Source organism: Tyto alba, unplaced genomic scaffold, assembly GCF_018691265.1.
Source record: "Tyto alba isolate M040663 unplaced genomic scaffold, T.alba_DEE_v4.0 Super-Scaffold_30, whole genome shotgun sequence".
Lineage (NCBI taxonomy): Eukaryota > Metazoa > Chordata > Aves > Strigiformes > Tytonidae > Tyto > Tyto alba.
The window spans coordinates 2,624,357-2,639,898 of NW_024881305.1; positions in this window are offsets into that span (position 1 = coordinate 2,624,357).

Below are 15,542 nucleotides of genomic sequence, written 5' to 3' on the forward strand. Positions count from 1 at the left end.
CAACCCGCATCCATCCCCACGCCAGCCTGCACTCCTGCCCACCCCAGACTTTTCCCTGCACCTTCCCCCCCCTTGCACCTCAGGGTGGGAAATGCTCTGGGGACGCGGCCGGGGTCCGCACGGGCGGTGCTGCTGTGCTGAGGCAGGGCAGTTCCCCGTCGCCAGCGTAACCACCACCCCTGGTCATTTCACCCACCACTGCAGGCTGCAGCCCCGCGTTTCTCCCTCTGCTTCCTCTTCAGCTCCCCCAAAATATTGCCACTTGTAAGCTGTAGTTTGGGGGAGCCCCGATGCAGGGAGCTGGGGGAGCCCGCTGCCCCGGGCAGGCAGGGATTGCTGCTCCAGCCCGAAGCCCAGCAGCCCCGGGGGGGGGGTGTGTCACAGCCTGAACGGATCCGTGGAGAGCGGGAAGGGACGCGAGGTGGGGCCTGATACTGCACAGGAGGACAGCACTCAGGGCTGGGGTCAGGAGTGGAGATGAACCATAGCTGCCACAGCTCTGGGGGGGCTTCGGGGAGCCGGGAGAAAGCTGTGAGCATTGTCCTCCCCCCTCAGCCCATCCCGGGAAAGGGGCGAACTGCGGTGGCTTTGTCTCCTCCAACTTAAGAGATACCATCAGGGAAGAGGGAGAGAAGCTGCTTTTGAGGGGAGAGCTCTGCCAAAGCAATTCCCCCCTCGGGGTGCCACCCAGCATGGAGCCCGGAAGCAAACAGCATGGGGGGGGCTTTCCAGAGACACCCCAAAAACTGCCCTCACCTCCCACCACCGTTGCCTCATGCGAAGGGGAAACCCCAGCACCCCTGGGAAAGCTGGAGAGCGCAGGGTGCTGCTGGGGAGAGCGGGGGGGAGGGGGGGGGAAGAGCGAGCAAAGGGGAAGCCCGCGGGGCTGGAAGGTTTTGCGTGGTGGCCTGTCACCCTGGCGTCACCCCGGTGTCAGCGAGGAACAAAACAAGCCGGGAGCTGCCGTCAGCCCCGCGGCTCCTCGGCTGGTGAATGGGCCTAAGAATAGATTTCCTGTTTACCCAATGAGAAATTGCTTCTGGGGCAGAGGGCACCTGGGTGCTATTTTTACCAGCTCCTGCCCACCCCGTCTCGGCCCCTCAGGGACCACCGCCCCGCGTGCCGTGGGGAAGGGAGGAGAGGGGGCCGAGGGGTGGGTGGGGCAGGTCCCCAAACACAGACCCAGCATCACTCAGCTGCCCCCCAGCCCGAAACAAACCAGTGGGAGACCTAACTCGCAGGAGGGTTTCATGATTCCCCCACTCTACTTTCCCATATATATATATATTAAAAAAAAAAAAAAAAAAAGACATTTTTACACCCAAGATGTGCAGCAAACAAACTGATGAATTTTCTCTTCCCGTGCTGTTTTTGGTCCCCGGACTGCGTCGCAGCGATGGTCAAGGGAGGAGTTTGGCCTCTCGCCTCCCCGCACAGAAAGCGAAACCCCGTGGAGAAGTCGCGCAGTTTCCTATTCTCAAGAATGAGGAAGGCTTGGAGGCCATTTACTGGAATCCCCCCCCCCCCCGCCCGCAGCCCTCCCCGCGGCCTCTTCTTGTAAGCACTGACCAAAATACATTGTGAAACCCCGCGGCTTCGCGGGGGGCCGGGCCACCCCTCATTGAGAAAACCCAGCTGGCGGCAAAGGTTTTGTTGCCCCGCGCTCATCCCAGACCCCGGCCGGGTACCGCACCCCCGTCGGCGCTGCGGGAAGGGGGATGCCGAGAGGTTCAAGGGCGCGGGGCGAGCCGAGAGGTGGCCGGCAGGGACCTGGAGAATTAAGGGGTGCAGTGTGGTTCCCCCCCACCCCCGCGCCCCGCTGCGGGGCTCTGCGAGGTGCAAGCTCCCCCCCTGCTCCCCAGGAAGGGATTTAGCAGGTCTTGGGCCCCCCCCCCCCCCCTCCCCGAGGTGTGGGGTGGGATTGGGACCATATGGGCCCTATAAGCCCCGCGCACCCATAACCTGCAGGGCTGCTCTCTGCCCTGGGAGCCACTCTGTGGGGCGGGGGCTCTCGCTCTATAGGGACAATCTCTATACATACCCTTCCCCCTCTATAGGGACCGCTCTACCGGGCGTGTTCTCCTCTTTCTTAATTGCAGGTCCCTATAGGGACTGCAGTCTGCAGTGTGAGATGGGGTTTTCTGCTCTGTAGGGACTGGGCTCTAGGGAACGGCATCACTGGGGCAACAGCTCTTGCTCTATGGGGTCGGGTTGTATAGGAGTTGGGCTCCATAGGGCCCAGCCCTCTGCAGCAGGGACTTTTGCTTTATAGGTACTGGGTTCTATAGGTGTGGGGCTCCACAGGTGCGTTCCCCTGCCCTATAGGGGCCGTGACCCACAGGGGCCCCGAGCCGGCGCTGGGGCTGCGGCAGCATCGGCCTCTCCCCGCAGCGCAGCCTCCGCAGCCCCCCGGGGGTTTCCACCGCGCCCGCCGAGCTCTTTAAATCATAAATCTGCCGAGGGCGAAGGCAGCGGCGGCGGAGCCCTGCCCTGGTGCATCCCTCCCCGCCGCGCCCCGGGGCTGCGGGGGCACCCCCCTGGTTGGGGGGATTTAAGGATGGGAGAGGATGCTAAATGATGCAAAATAGCTGTGCTCCAAAAAAAAAAAAAAAAAAAAAAGCCAGGATTGTGCAGCCTTAGGGCTGGGGTACCTCCATCCTGCTCTGCATCTCCCCCAAAGCCCCTGGGGAACAATGCAAAGCAGGAGGGGAACCCCAGGATTCACCACACACACCCCCCTTTGCATTGCACTGGCAAGACCTCGCTGCCGGGGTGTCCCCAGGCCCAGGGGAGCTTTGAGGGGGCGGGTTGCAGCTTCCACCTCCTTTTCGGGGGCCCCCACAGGCTGCTGGCAAAGGGCGTTTCGTGCAATTGAGAACCAGGTCGTGCATCTCGGCGTCTGGCGAGGCGGGAGGTGTTTCCCGGTGGCGCAGGAATTTGCTGTTTGCGCCTGTGTTGCAGGAGGCAGGGGGAAGGAAGGAGGGGAAAGGGGGGGGGGGGGGGGGGGGGGGGGGGGGGGGCTGGCTGTTGTTATTATTTAATTTTATTTTCCTGCCTCCATCCAGGAATCTCTGCAATGTGCCGGCTGCTCCCTGGGAGGCTGGGGCGGCCGTGAGTCACTGCTGCCGCTGGAACGTGACTCAGTCCTGCTGCTCTCCCCGGCAGGACATGACCAGACTGCCAAAGCCGGGGAGAAGCCCCAGCACCGCCGCCTGCCCGCGCCGGCGGGCGAGGATGCGCGAAATCCCCCCGGAGAGCTCAGCCCCCGGCTTCCCGCAGCGATATCAGCCCATCGCCGTGGGGCAGAGCTCAGGATAGGGGGCAGAATGGGCTCTTCTATTTATTTTTATTTATTTTTCTCTCTTTATTCTTTTTTTTTTTTTTTTTTTTTTTTTCTCCCCAGCCAGGAAAACCCTCTCCACCCACTCTGGCTCACCCACCCATGGGTTGCCATCGGGCTGTGGGCGCCTCCCCGGGGTTTTGCTGCCCCAACTTCCAGGCCAGGCCCTATAGAGGAGCAGGGAAAGCTCCTGGCACTGCTCCCGCCCCAGTTCCCGTGCCTCAGTTTCCCCATCCGGCTGGCAGCAGAGATTTCCCCGTCTAGGGAGCAGGGTTACTCCAGGCTGTGCTTTGAGGTCGGTGAATAGCAGCTACAGGGGGTTATTATTAATATTAATAGCCAGGCTCTGTCAGGGCTCAGGTGGCAGGGAGGGACGGGGCGGGGGGGGACGTGAAGCAGCTCTGAGTCACGGGGCAGGAGCAAGGGGTGGCCCAGCCCCGTGCTGAGCCCCGACACACTCGCTGCACCCCAGGCCTGCGACAGCCAGGGGCTGAGGCCGCCCCCGCTCATCTCGCCCAGGGCTGGATGACGCCGGGCACGAGCCCTCCTCATCCTCACCTCGCTGCTGCTTGGGGACACGGGCAGCGGCGGCGGCCCCGGGGGCAGAGCTGAGCACTGGGACTGCTCGTCACACCTCAGGCCGCGCCGTGCCTCCGCGGCCGCAGCTGCCTCTGTCAGCCGTGATTGAAAGCCAAGCCGGGCTGGCAGGCCTTCTCTGTGATCTTGTTAATTAAGAAATACATTTAATTAGCAGCACCCCAGCTGTGACTCAGCTAATCATCATGATCGAAACAAGAGCCGGACTCCAGCGCCCGAGCAGGGCAGCACCAGACACCCCCCCCCCCCCCCGAGCCCCCAGATCCGCCGTGGGACCCCGGCGCCTGCCAGGCACAGCCTGATGCCCCCCTGGGGTTTTGGGGTGAGTTTCCCCCCCCAGCTGGAGGCAGGTTGGGTCCGAGACTGTCCCCACTTCACACACGCAGGGTGTCATCCCCACTCGGGGCAATTACCCATTGCCACGCTGCGAATAATCATATTAATAACTCATTTACCATGCTATAAATAGCCGCGATAATAACAGCCTGGGCTTTCCAGGAATAGTTTGTCAAAAATGCAGGGAAAGCCATTCCCCTCCAGCCGGGGTTGCAGATGGGGAAACTGAGGCACGGCTGGTTTCGGGCACGACTCTCACCCGCTGCACCAAGCCGTCTGCCAGGCAGCTGTGGAATTTGCTCCCGAATAAACCGTCATGTAAATGAGCCCTTATGTATATTTATAGGCGCTGTCCTGCCAGCTGGAATCTAATAGGGGAGAAAATAAACTGGGAAACTGCCTGGAACGGGAGGGCGGCGCTTCACACCTTGGCCCCACGCTCCGCTGGCACTGCTGGGGATGGGTGTCTGTCTGTCCCTGGGCCCCGGGGTGTCTGTCCCTGGTCTTGGGTACCCAGCCCTGCACCCTGGGGTGCCCAGCCCTGGTCCTGGATGCCCAAATCCCTGGGTGCCGGGGTCCTGGGGTGCCCAGGAAGCCCACACCGGGTGCCCTGCAGTGGGTGTGGGAAATTTTGGGCGGGGGGGAGGGAGGGAGTTGCAGCGGGTGAAGCTCTGGGTGTCACACATCCCTGTGCGTGGAGGGGGGGGCTGGCACAAGGGGGTCCCTCCCCACTCAGCGGGACCTGGGTGACACCCAGAGCTCACGATGCGCCCGTGACGCGCCCACGCATGGGGTGGGGGGGTGCGCGCGCACACACACACACGCACACGCGTGTGTGAGCGCCTGGCAGTGCCCCGCAGGCGCTGCAAGGGTGCAGAGAGCACCCACCCCACCGACCCCCAGCGCCGGGGTGGCCTCAGCAGCACCCATGGCGGGGGGGGGGGGGTGGGGGGGGGGGGGGGGTGCGTGTGCTGTCACCCGGATTTCCCGCAGCCTCCGCAGCGCCTGGGTGGGGGGAGCGGGCGGCGGGAGCCAGGAGGCCGATTAGAGATGCAGACAGCGCCGCTCGCCTAATGTCTTCCTGTCTCAAGAAGGCAGCAGCAGCCCACGCCCCCCCCCACCACCACCCCACCACCACCACCACCCCCCCCACACTGCCAGCCCTCCCCTCGGCACCCCACGCCTCGGTGGGTGCCCCACGCGGCGGTGCCGCCGGCTGTTCAGAGCGGGGAGGCAGCGGGGGGGGCAGGGGGATGCGATCCCTCAGATCACAGCAGGGCCTTTAAGGGCTGCAAAGGCACCAAGGCCAGGGGTGAACCCCGCAGCCCTCCTCGGGGGGGGGGGGGGGAATGTTTCCTCCCTGAAACGGGAGGGTGGTGAAAGCGGGGGGGGGTTTCGGAGCAGGGATGCTGGCAGGGCTTCGCGCTGCAGCACCTCTCCCTCCCTCCCGAGCGCTCGCCGCCGTGATTCCCTGCAGCAGGCTAAAAATATCCCCAGGAGCTGCCGCCGCACACCGGCGCTTGGAGGTGGTTATAAATAACCGGGGGGGGGGGGGGGGGGGGGGGGGGGGCTCGTTGCTGGCCCCACGTCGCTCCGGCCCTTCCTGCGGGAGGAGGTCGGAGCCCCCCGCCCTCGCTGTGCTGCTGGAGGGGTGGCTGGGCAGGCGGGAAATGGGGACGGAGCAGCCTCTGCCCCTTGGCCGTGCGGGGAAACTGAGGCACGGGTGGGGCTCTGCTGGAGGGGGGCGAAGGGAGGGGAAAGGGCCCGTTTGCCCGTGGTGCGGGGGGAGAGGGGATCAGCCCTGTGCTGGGGACACACCAACCCCTGCGCTCGTGTCACTCTGAGTCACATTCTTCTGCATCAGACCCGTCCCTTTGCAGCAGCTCCATCCCCCTGCAGCAGGACCAGCCTCCCGCCTCCGATCCGTCCCCCTGCGCCGGGTCCGTCCCTCCGCACCAGCTCTGTCCTTCTGCTTCGGCTCCTTCCCTTTGCACCAGGATCCATCCTGCTGCCCTGGATCTATCCTGCTGCCACGGATCCGTCCCCCTCCATCGGATCCAGCCCCGGGCCAGGGCTGCTTCTCTTCCCACACCACCCTCCTTGGGGTGGGGGGGAACGAGCTCTGGGGACCAGCTCGGGGGGATCTGCCCCAATTCCCTCCCACCTCTCCATCCCACGCGGTCCCGCTCCTGCCTCTGACCCAGGCACCGAGCCGGGGTAGTTCTGCCCACGCACCTCGGGCAGCTCCACGCCGTGGCCAGCTTCCTCCAACACCACAGGGAACAAGCTGCAGGAGAGGGGGCAGGGGTTCCACGGAGGAGGGGTGGGGGGGGTGGGGGGGGTGGTCCCAGTTTGGCCCCATGTCCCTATTGGGGCCGAACATCCCAGGGGAGCCCCCTCCCTCCATCCCTCCCTCCCTCCTCGCTCCCATTCTCGCCACGTCCCAGCCCACCCCGGCAGCGCTGCCAAAGCACAGGGCAAACGGGGACAAGCCGGGAGAGAGAGTGATTTTTGCGAGCATTTATTTTCCTCCATCAAAATCCGCCAGCCGGAGAAAGCAGCAGCGGGGAGGGGGAGGATGGGGAAACCCATCGGATTTCACGGGGGATGCTGCCGCCCTCCGCGCCGGCGCTGTATTTATTCCCCCTCCCCGCTCTCCCTGCACCACATTTCATGTCAGCCCCGTAACGAAGCTGGGTAATAAATATCAGCCGTGCTGGTAAGCGGTGAATCACCAGCTCCCGGCGCTGACACGCCACCACCGCGGCACACGGTATTTCTGTCCCCGGCCCCCCCCCCCCCCCCCCCCCACCCGCCGGGCAGCGAAGCCCCCACCGTCCCCCGGCTCCGCACCTCGGCCAGGCCACCGGGCAGTTTCGGCCACAGCACAAACGTGTTTGGCCGCATTCCCCTGGCTCCCGCCCCGGGCCGGTGCTGGGAATCGGCTCCAAAAATCATGTTTTGTTGGGAAGGCACCCGCTGGGTACAAACATTTCGCCAGCGGATGGGAGGCTACGGGAGAGCCGGGGGTGCTTCTACCCCTGCCCCCCAACCCCACCCCACCCCCCCAGATGCTGGGGGTGGCCCCGCGCTGGACCCCACAGCCACCCCATCCCCGCGTTGTGCCCAGTGTGCCTAACTGGTTCCAGTGGGTTCATCCGACCCTGGGGCAGATGTCCCAGTTTGCAGCCCCACAACCCGCCCCCCCGCCCCCCCAATAGACACCCCTGACACCCACCAGCCCCGGGTCCTGCTGTCTGCACCCATCCTGCACCCTTCGACCTCGGCCAGCCGGTCCCGGGGGGTGGGGGTGGGACACGACACCCCCCAACCCGGCTGCATTTTCCCTCCCCACCAGGACAACACGTCCCCATTTGAAGAGCCAAATCACCGCATCTGCAAAGTGCAACGGCTGGCAGGATGCCCGGGGAGCACATCCTGCCAGCCCCCCAGCACCAAACGCCCTCCAAAGCAGTTCCTCAAGGACCCCAAACCCAGCCTGGATCCCACTGTTGCAATGGGGCCAGCACATCTGGGAGGCACATCTGGGGCCGTGCACCCCCCCCCCCCGGCTTGGTGTCACCCTCAGTGGTGACACAGCCCATCCCAAGTGCCACCGAAGTCGCGCGGTCCCTGGGAGCTGGAGTTCAAAGTCCCCCCGAGCGGCTGATCCCCTCCACAAGTTACAGAAGGTCCTTGGACCTCGTGAGCAGCTGGTGTGAAGCTGTAATTACCTTAATTAGCTCTGGGATTGCATTCCCTCCCCGTGCTAATTTCGTTTCTACAGTAACCAGCCCGAGAGGTGTGCGTGCGCTCCGAGCGAGACGGAGACAGGAGCCCCAGCAGCCAAACCAGGCATCCCGAAAGCACCCCAAAACAGGGGCCCACCCCCAAACCCCCACACCCCAGGGGCTCTGCCAGCCCTGCTCCCCCCGTGCAGAGGTTCGAGAGGATCCTCAGTGTTTCCCACCATCCCAACAGGATCATTTGCTGCCGGGAGCATCCACCGGGCTCCGGGGAAGGGACAGTCGGGGGGAGCTGGACCGGAGGCTGATGGTGTCCAAACACACCGGTGGATTTAGGAGTGGGCAGAGCTTGGGCTCATTCCTCGCTGCTGGTATTTGCTGTAACCCAATATCCCCCTGATGTAAGAGCCATTTGGGAGGAAACCATAAAAGCTTCAGGAAATGGGTATTAATTCACATCGTGGCAATAAAAGGGAAGGAGGGCTCCCGGGCAGCGCAGCCGCCTTGGGGGAGCGAAGGCGAGAGGGGCTGGGGAGTGCACCCTCCACTGGGCAGCGGCTGCGCAATCTTGGAGCAGACTCCCCCATAACCCAGGAATTAACAACCCACACACCCCCCCCCCCCCAGAGTGTTTTTGGGTGGAAAGGGCAGGGCTGCAAAGTGGGAGCACTGAGGGCTCCCCGGGGCGAAGCAGCATCGCCGGCCCCTGGAGTCAGGCATTTCTTTGAAGCTGGAGCGTGGCTTGGGGCGACTTTCTCACCCGGGGAAATTTGGAGTGGGTCCAGCTCTTCCCCTGCAAACGCCAAACCCTCCTCTGGCCGCGTCCCTGCCCGATGCCCACCGGCCTTGGCACGGAGGGGGCAACCCCCCAGCATGGGCAGAAGCCGGGGCTGCTCCTGACCCACAGACGGAGCAGGGGGGGAGTGAGGATGGGGGAGCCCCACGCTCCCACCCTGCACAAGGACAAGGACTGGGCAGTCCTACTGGTCCTGTCCCTGCCCCACAGCCAGCATCACAGCGGGCATCACCCTGCAATAAAAAATGCCCCTGGGCCGGGCAGGATCTGTCCTGCTGCTTGTGGGGGGAGCAGGGTGATGCTTTGGGGACCCCCGGGGCGGGGGGGATGTATGTGGGGTGCCCTCCTCTCCGCAGCGCCGGGAGCCCTGGGCTCGCCGTGCCACGCGCGTGGGGCTATAAATAGTGCTGGAAAGCAGGTTGCGACGCTCCCGTCGCTCCGCGGAGGATTCGGCAGCCAAAAAAGCCAGCGGGGCCCAGGGCGAGGGGCCAGGAGGGTGCGGAGCAGGGACCACAATCCTGCCCCCCCACTTCAGGCACCCGAGAGCTGCATTTCCCGGGACAGATTTCTCCCCGGCGGTGGGCAGCAGCGGCAGGACAGGCGGCGGAGGCAAATTTCGCTGAGTGGTTGCTTTTTAAAAATAACTCTGCCTTTGTCAGCAGGTCAGGGTTGCTCCAGATTGAATAATCGCAGCCGCCCAGCCCTCCCCTGCTCCCGGGCGCTCGCTGGCAGCCCCAGCCCGGGATGTATCGGGCGGATGCTCAACCACGTCCCCTTTGCCAGCACCACTGTCCCCAGGGGTTGAACATCCCCTGGGGGACACGATGTTCTGCATCCCCCCAACCTGCTTCCCCCCCAAAAAACTCAGCCCAGAAGCTGCTGCCGGTGGTGGTGCCCAGAGCTTCCATCCCCGGGGGGGGGGGGGGGGAACAGGGGGAGCTGCAGGAGGAATTCAGGGTGTGCAGGGACGGAGCTGTTGGGTGTTTCCGAAACGGCTGACTCACTCAGTAATTACACGTTAAATGTGAGCACGTTCGTGCAGGGATGAAAGATGCTCACATGAGCTGAGGCGGGGAGCTCGCCCGCTCTCCCCCGCTGCCCCAGCCACCGCCGTGACAGGGAAAGAGCAGATCCAGCCACCTTCCATCAGGAGCAGGAAAAATGGATCAAAATGGCCCGGCTGTGGGGCAGCAGCTGAAGGATGGACAGGAGGGAGCATGAGGATGGTGGGGGAAACCTGGGGCAGAGGGGAGGAGTGGCAGGGGAAGGAAGGTGAAACGCTGCGGAGCAAACCGTGAGGGCGAGGAGCAGCGAATCCAGCGATGCTCCGACCCGGCACGGCACGGCACGGGGACGCCTGCTCGGCACGGTTTGAGGGCTGGGCTGGCTTCCAGGTGGGCAACGGTTGGGAAGAGATGAAGCAGTTCAGCAGCACCGGCCTCGCCAAGCACCTACGGCACTGGGAGGGGGAATAAAGCACACGGGAAAGAAAAGCTCAAGCAACGGCAGCGAGCTCAGACCAGGGCTGGCTGCAGGAGGTCAGAGTCGACTCCTGAATTCAAGCAGTCGGAGGAATACTCCCTGATGTGGGGAAAATTGAAAAGGTCTCTGTCTCAGCGGCCAAAGGAGGGGTTTAGAGCAGGAAAGCAGCTCCCTGGGTTTTCCCTCGCTGCTCTGGGGACACGCTGTGGTACCCAGGGCTACGCCACACCGCAAGGATGCTAAGGAAAACGGGGAGGAATGGAAACCCCCCAGCCACATCCCCTGTCCTGTCCCAGGCAGGATGGGGACAAGAGAATGGGCCTGCAGACTCCCCAGAGAGCCCCTGTCCCCATCCCAGTCTCTCTTTGGGGCAGTTTGGGAGCAAACACTGGTATTGCTCAGGTGACCCCTGCTCCGGGGAGGGAGCGGGTGCCGTGCAGAAACCCCGGGCGCCTCCTTGCTGCTCCCTGCAAAGACCCGCAGGGCCACGGCGGGTGGGGAGACGCCTGCTCGGCTGGGACCCCATCAGCAGGACCACCACAGGGAGGGTGGAGACTAGAGGAGACACCGAAAAGGAGTTCAGGCTGCCGGGAGCTGCCGTCCGGGCTCCCCTGGGCCATTTCCCCCCCCGACAGTGGGGCGGTGGGAAGCTCAGCACCCTCACGCCGACGTCCCTCACGCGCAGGGACGGGAGGTCTCCCCGTCGCGCGGCGAATGCGGACAGCGGGGCCGGATCTCGCAGAGAAATCCTCGGCCTCGTTCGGGTCTGATTTACACCCCCCCGCCGCCGCGCTCGGTCAAGCCGCCGCTGATTGATAGCGGCGTGACAGCATCCCACCCCGCGCCATCTGCATCCTCCCGCAGCCCCATCTGCCCCCCATGGCATCGCACACACACCCCCCCCCCCCCCCCCCGGAGCCGTCCCCACCCTGCCACCGCCACCGGGACGTGGGGCTGGTGCTCCCCAGCGCCCCGGCAGCACCCTTGGGTGCCTCCAGCCTCATCGGGCCGCGGTGGGACCCTGCATCCCCGTGCTGCTGGGGGGAAGCATCGCTGGGGTCCACCAGCCCCCTCGCCCCGGTACCCAGCAGGTACCGGTTCTGCCGGAGGCTGATCCAGCAATGAGGCAACGGGGACTTCTCCACATACACACACACACACCCCCCATCTCACATCTGCAGTCGCTCCCTCCCTCCGTGCAGAATTCCTCCCTGAGCCCTCCCCGTTAAAATCAAACCCTTCAGTACGTTTGGTTTTGGGGTGAAACACCAGCGATAGGACAAGGGGGAGGATTTGGCCTCCCATCCCTCCTCCTCACCCCTCATGCCATTTCAGAGGTGAAAGGAAATTGCAGCCTTGGTTTTCCTCCTTTTTTTTTTTTTTTTTTTTTTTTTTTTTTAATAATAAAGGCAGGGAGCAATTTGGGATTGTGCTGCTTGCAGAGGGGCTGGCGGCGCGCCGGCACTCTCCGGGCTGCCGGGGAAAAATGGGGAGGGGGGGGGGGGATATAAAAGGTTTCATGCGGTGAGCCGGGCACTCAGGGAAGAGGCTGAAAGGGGGCGGTGAGTGCTTTGTATTTCATGCTTGAAGGCACCGAGGCTTTTACCAGCCTTCCCGCGATGATTTAAGACCGGCTCTGCAGTTCAGGAGGGGATCGGAGCCGCGGCTGGCAGCTCGGTGGGACCCCCCAGGTTTGCCCCCGGGGGTGAAGCCCTGTCCTGGCTTGGAAATGCCCCCATATGGGCAGGTACCAGCCCCGGGTGTTTGTGGGGCAGCTATAATGGGGCCATCTCTGAGCCATCTCTGCCCTGGGATGTGTCTCATGGGAGCGGTGACGAGCACCGGTCCCCACTGTCCGCCCCCCGTCCCCCCTCCTGCTCAGCACCTCGTCTGCAGCAAGAGGGGTCTCATCCATCTCTGCCCACAGAGCTCATCCCTTCTCAGAGGGTTATTTACTGGCGAGTGTGCTAATCCTACAGAGGAGGGTGCACATGGGTTTTGGGATCCTCTCTCCCCCCCAGATCCTCCTGAGCTGAGACCCCAAGAGGCAGAGCCCCCCCTAAAGCCGGTTATTGCCTCCCCAGGGGGCTGTGCAAATGGGCACGGGGGCAGCTTGCAGCCTCCTGCACCCCAACACAAGGATCTGGGGGGGGGGGAGGGGAACCAGCCGCATCCCCCCAGACCCATTTGCTCTGGAGCACGGGGTGCAGCCCACGCCTCGGGGAGCGCGCGGGGCTCAATCTCACGCTTCAGCCACAGCAGCAACACGTTTGGGACTGAGGCTTTTGCTGCTCTCCCCTGGCACAGCCCGGCAAGCGTGGGCTCTGTCAGGTTGGTCTGGGACCTGGGACCTGGCCCCCCAGGCCCCCCCCCCCCCAAATGCACCCCAGGGGGAGGATGTCTCCTCCTATTCCTCACCCTCCAGCCCAGCTGTGGGTCTCACAGCCCTGCCCCATCCCCTCTCCCCAGCTGGCCTGGATCCGGCCGGATCCCCTCACCTCACCCGCCCGGGGCTATATAAGCCTTGAGCAGCCCCAGATGATTTTCTCCTCTCTGAACTTTGTTGGTTTTCTTTCTAATTCTGCCTGAAGCCAGGCCTGTAGCTGCTCGTCTCCTGTGCCAAGGCTCTTCTGCTTCATCCCGGGTAAGATACAGATGGGAAAAGGGCTGGAAGGAGCCGGGATGCTGCCGGGGAGGGTCCCATCATGGCAAATAAGTGGCTGTGGAGGCTCTTGCCCCAGTGAGGTGTGTGGCTCTGTGCTGTGAGGGGGATGAGGGTGGAAAAGCTCATGAAGAGGCTGCGGGTTTGTCTGCAGCTCAAGGTGGGGGGAAACTGGAAAAGGAGAAGTGAGGGTGTGAGCAACGGCTGTGCAGGACCTGAGGGCTGCTGGGGAAATGGGGGGGGGGGGGGGAATTGTGAGCTCTGAATCCAGGTTTGGGGGTGAGAGTGGCCCAGGATGGGGCTGCAGCAGGGACGCAGATGGGAGCGTTAGCCCGAGTGTGCAGCGGGGGGGGGGGGGGGGAACATCAAGGGAGCACCTTGGTTTGGGATGCATGGGGATGGGGAGTGGGAACAGCTCGGCATCATGAGGAAAACAGCCCCTTGGGACACCCCCAGCACTGCTGGTTCCTCCTGGCAGCCTGGAAAAGGGCACGGGGGGGGGGGGGGGGGCTTCGGGCTGCCCTGGCTCCCTGACTGGGGTGAGACCGGTGGAAGAAGGAGCCCTGTTCGCCGCAGCCCCGCCGAGGGCTTTACTGCAGAAACCCCGGGGGGGGGGAATTAAACATCAAGTTGCTCCTGACCAGCAGCACAGCGGGTGGGAGAGCCCCGGGTGCTCCCCTCCACCCCAAGACCCCCGGGGTGGCTCAGCAGAGGGGTGGGGATGCAGAGACCCCTTGCCAGGGGCCAGGCAGAGCCGATAACCCCCCGCCCCGGGGCTGCCCTTCCCCAGCGGCGGGAGCCACAGATAAAAGCGCCGCTGGCAGAGTGGGGCTCAGCTCCAGGCCTGGCTTGGGCTGATACCAGCCCTAAAGGGCGACCTCTCCCTTGGGCTCGGCTCAGCCCCGTGAACCAGTTACCTCCCCCCCACTTCACCCCAAATTTCCCATCCCCCCCCAGATAAGCAGCTTGCATCGCTCTGATTGACCCAGGTGATACCCCAGGCGTGCCCTTCTCCTGTTCTTAGCCAGGTTTGACCACACTTTGGGGGGGGGGGGGAGGAATGAAATCTTGGTTATTATAAACCCGAGACCCGCAGCGATGCCCAGATCGGCTTGCAAACCCCTGCAACAGCCTCTGGCATCGCAGGTCGAGCCGGGAGGAGCTGGAGTGGGGGAAGCAGCTGCTTTGGGGATTATTAATGAGCAGCGAGTGATGGGAAAGGCGAGGATCAATTGAAACAAAGGAGTTCAATGGTAAAAAGAAACGTTTGCGGAGTAATGGGAGTCCATTTCTCCAGCCGACTGTCGGAAACGCATCCTGTTAAACATCCATCAATTATCCCAGCTTGCAAATGCATTAAAGTAATGAGGAATTATCCATCAAATACACTTAAAGCCAGTGCCCCCCTCTGCCAGCCGCCCTGCAAAGAGCCACTTCAGGAAGGAAAAATGGCTTGAAGGTGGATGGAAACATGGGGGGGGGGGGGGCAGTGAGGAGGCCCCGGCGCTGATCCCCTGGAGCCTGGTCCAGCCCTGAGGATGCTTTTCCAGCTCCTGGGCTTGGCTGCCTCCTCCAGTATCCCTGTTTCCTTGGGAGAGCTGTGGTGCCGCTGGTGGGTGTCCCCCGTGGGCAGCCCACGTACCTGCTCTGTGCCTCACTTTCCCCATCCTTCTCACAGCGCTGCCTGGGGCCACCCGTGGGTGCTGCTCGGGTCTGCACCGTGTCCTCCATCGCCTTTCTTCCCAGGAACAGAAGTTGTGGTGAACGTTGACGTGCACTCTGGTAGCTAAATTCCTGGAAACCCACCGTCTGCTGCCGCCTCCCCTGGCATCGCTCGTACCCCTCGCACCCAGGATGGTCCCCCGGGGGGTGGGGGGGGGAAGGGCCTTGCAGCCCCTCAGGATGCCAATCCCTCGGCTGGATGCACTGAGCAAAATATAAAAGCATCTGGCAGGCAGGACCCTGCTCTGCCGTGGGCAGGAAAGGGGTCCCGGAGCCTCCATCGCCCCGACGGGGGCTTGGGGGGGGCTGCAGGTCCTGTCTCTGCGTGTGGTGGGATGAGCCTGTCCCCACGGGTGGGTTTGGACAAATAGGAAAATGAGGGATGTGTCGCGGCACAGGAGGCTCTGGGGTCTGTGGGCCGGGGTAATTAAAATGGGTTGACCCCCTTTCGGTGCTGGATTCGGGGCCAGTCCAGGAGTTTTACCAACCCAGGTGATGCAACCTTGCGGCGAGCCCTCAGCCGAGGTTTTGGTGCCGTGATGCGAGGGGACACGTCTCCTCCCCAGGGACGGGGCTGGGTTTATCAGGGCGTTCCCCCGGCAGCAGGATTTGGGGAGCCGGGGCTGCTCCGTGGTGCTTTGGTGTGGATTCTCTGATGTCTGATGCGGTGGTTGTGGGGAGGTTCCTGCCTCTCCCTTCATGTGGGGGGAGGATGGAAAAGCAAAAGCCGGAGTTTCTCCTGCCTGGTTGTTCTCAGCTCTGCAGGCGCCGCTTGGTTTGGGGTTGGAGGTGGCCAGCAGGTTCAGAAGCCCCTCCGAGGGGGTGAGCGGACAACCAGCACAGTCGCAGCCTGCGTTTCCA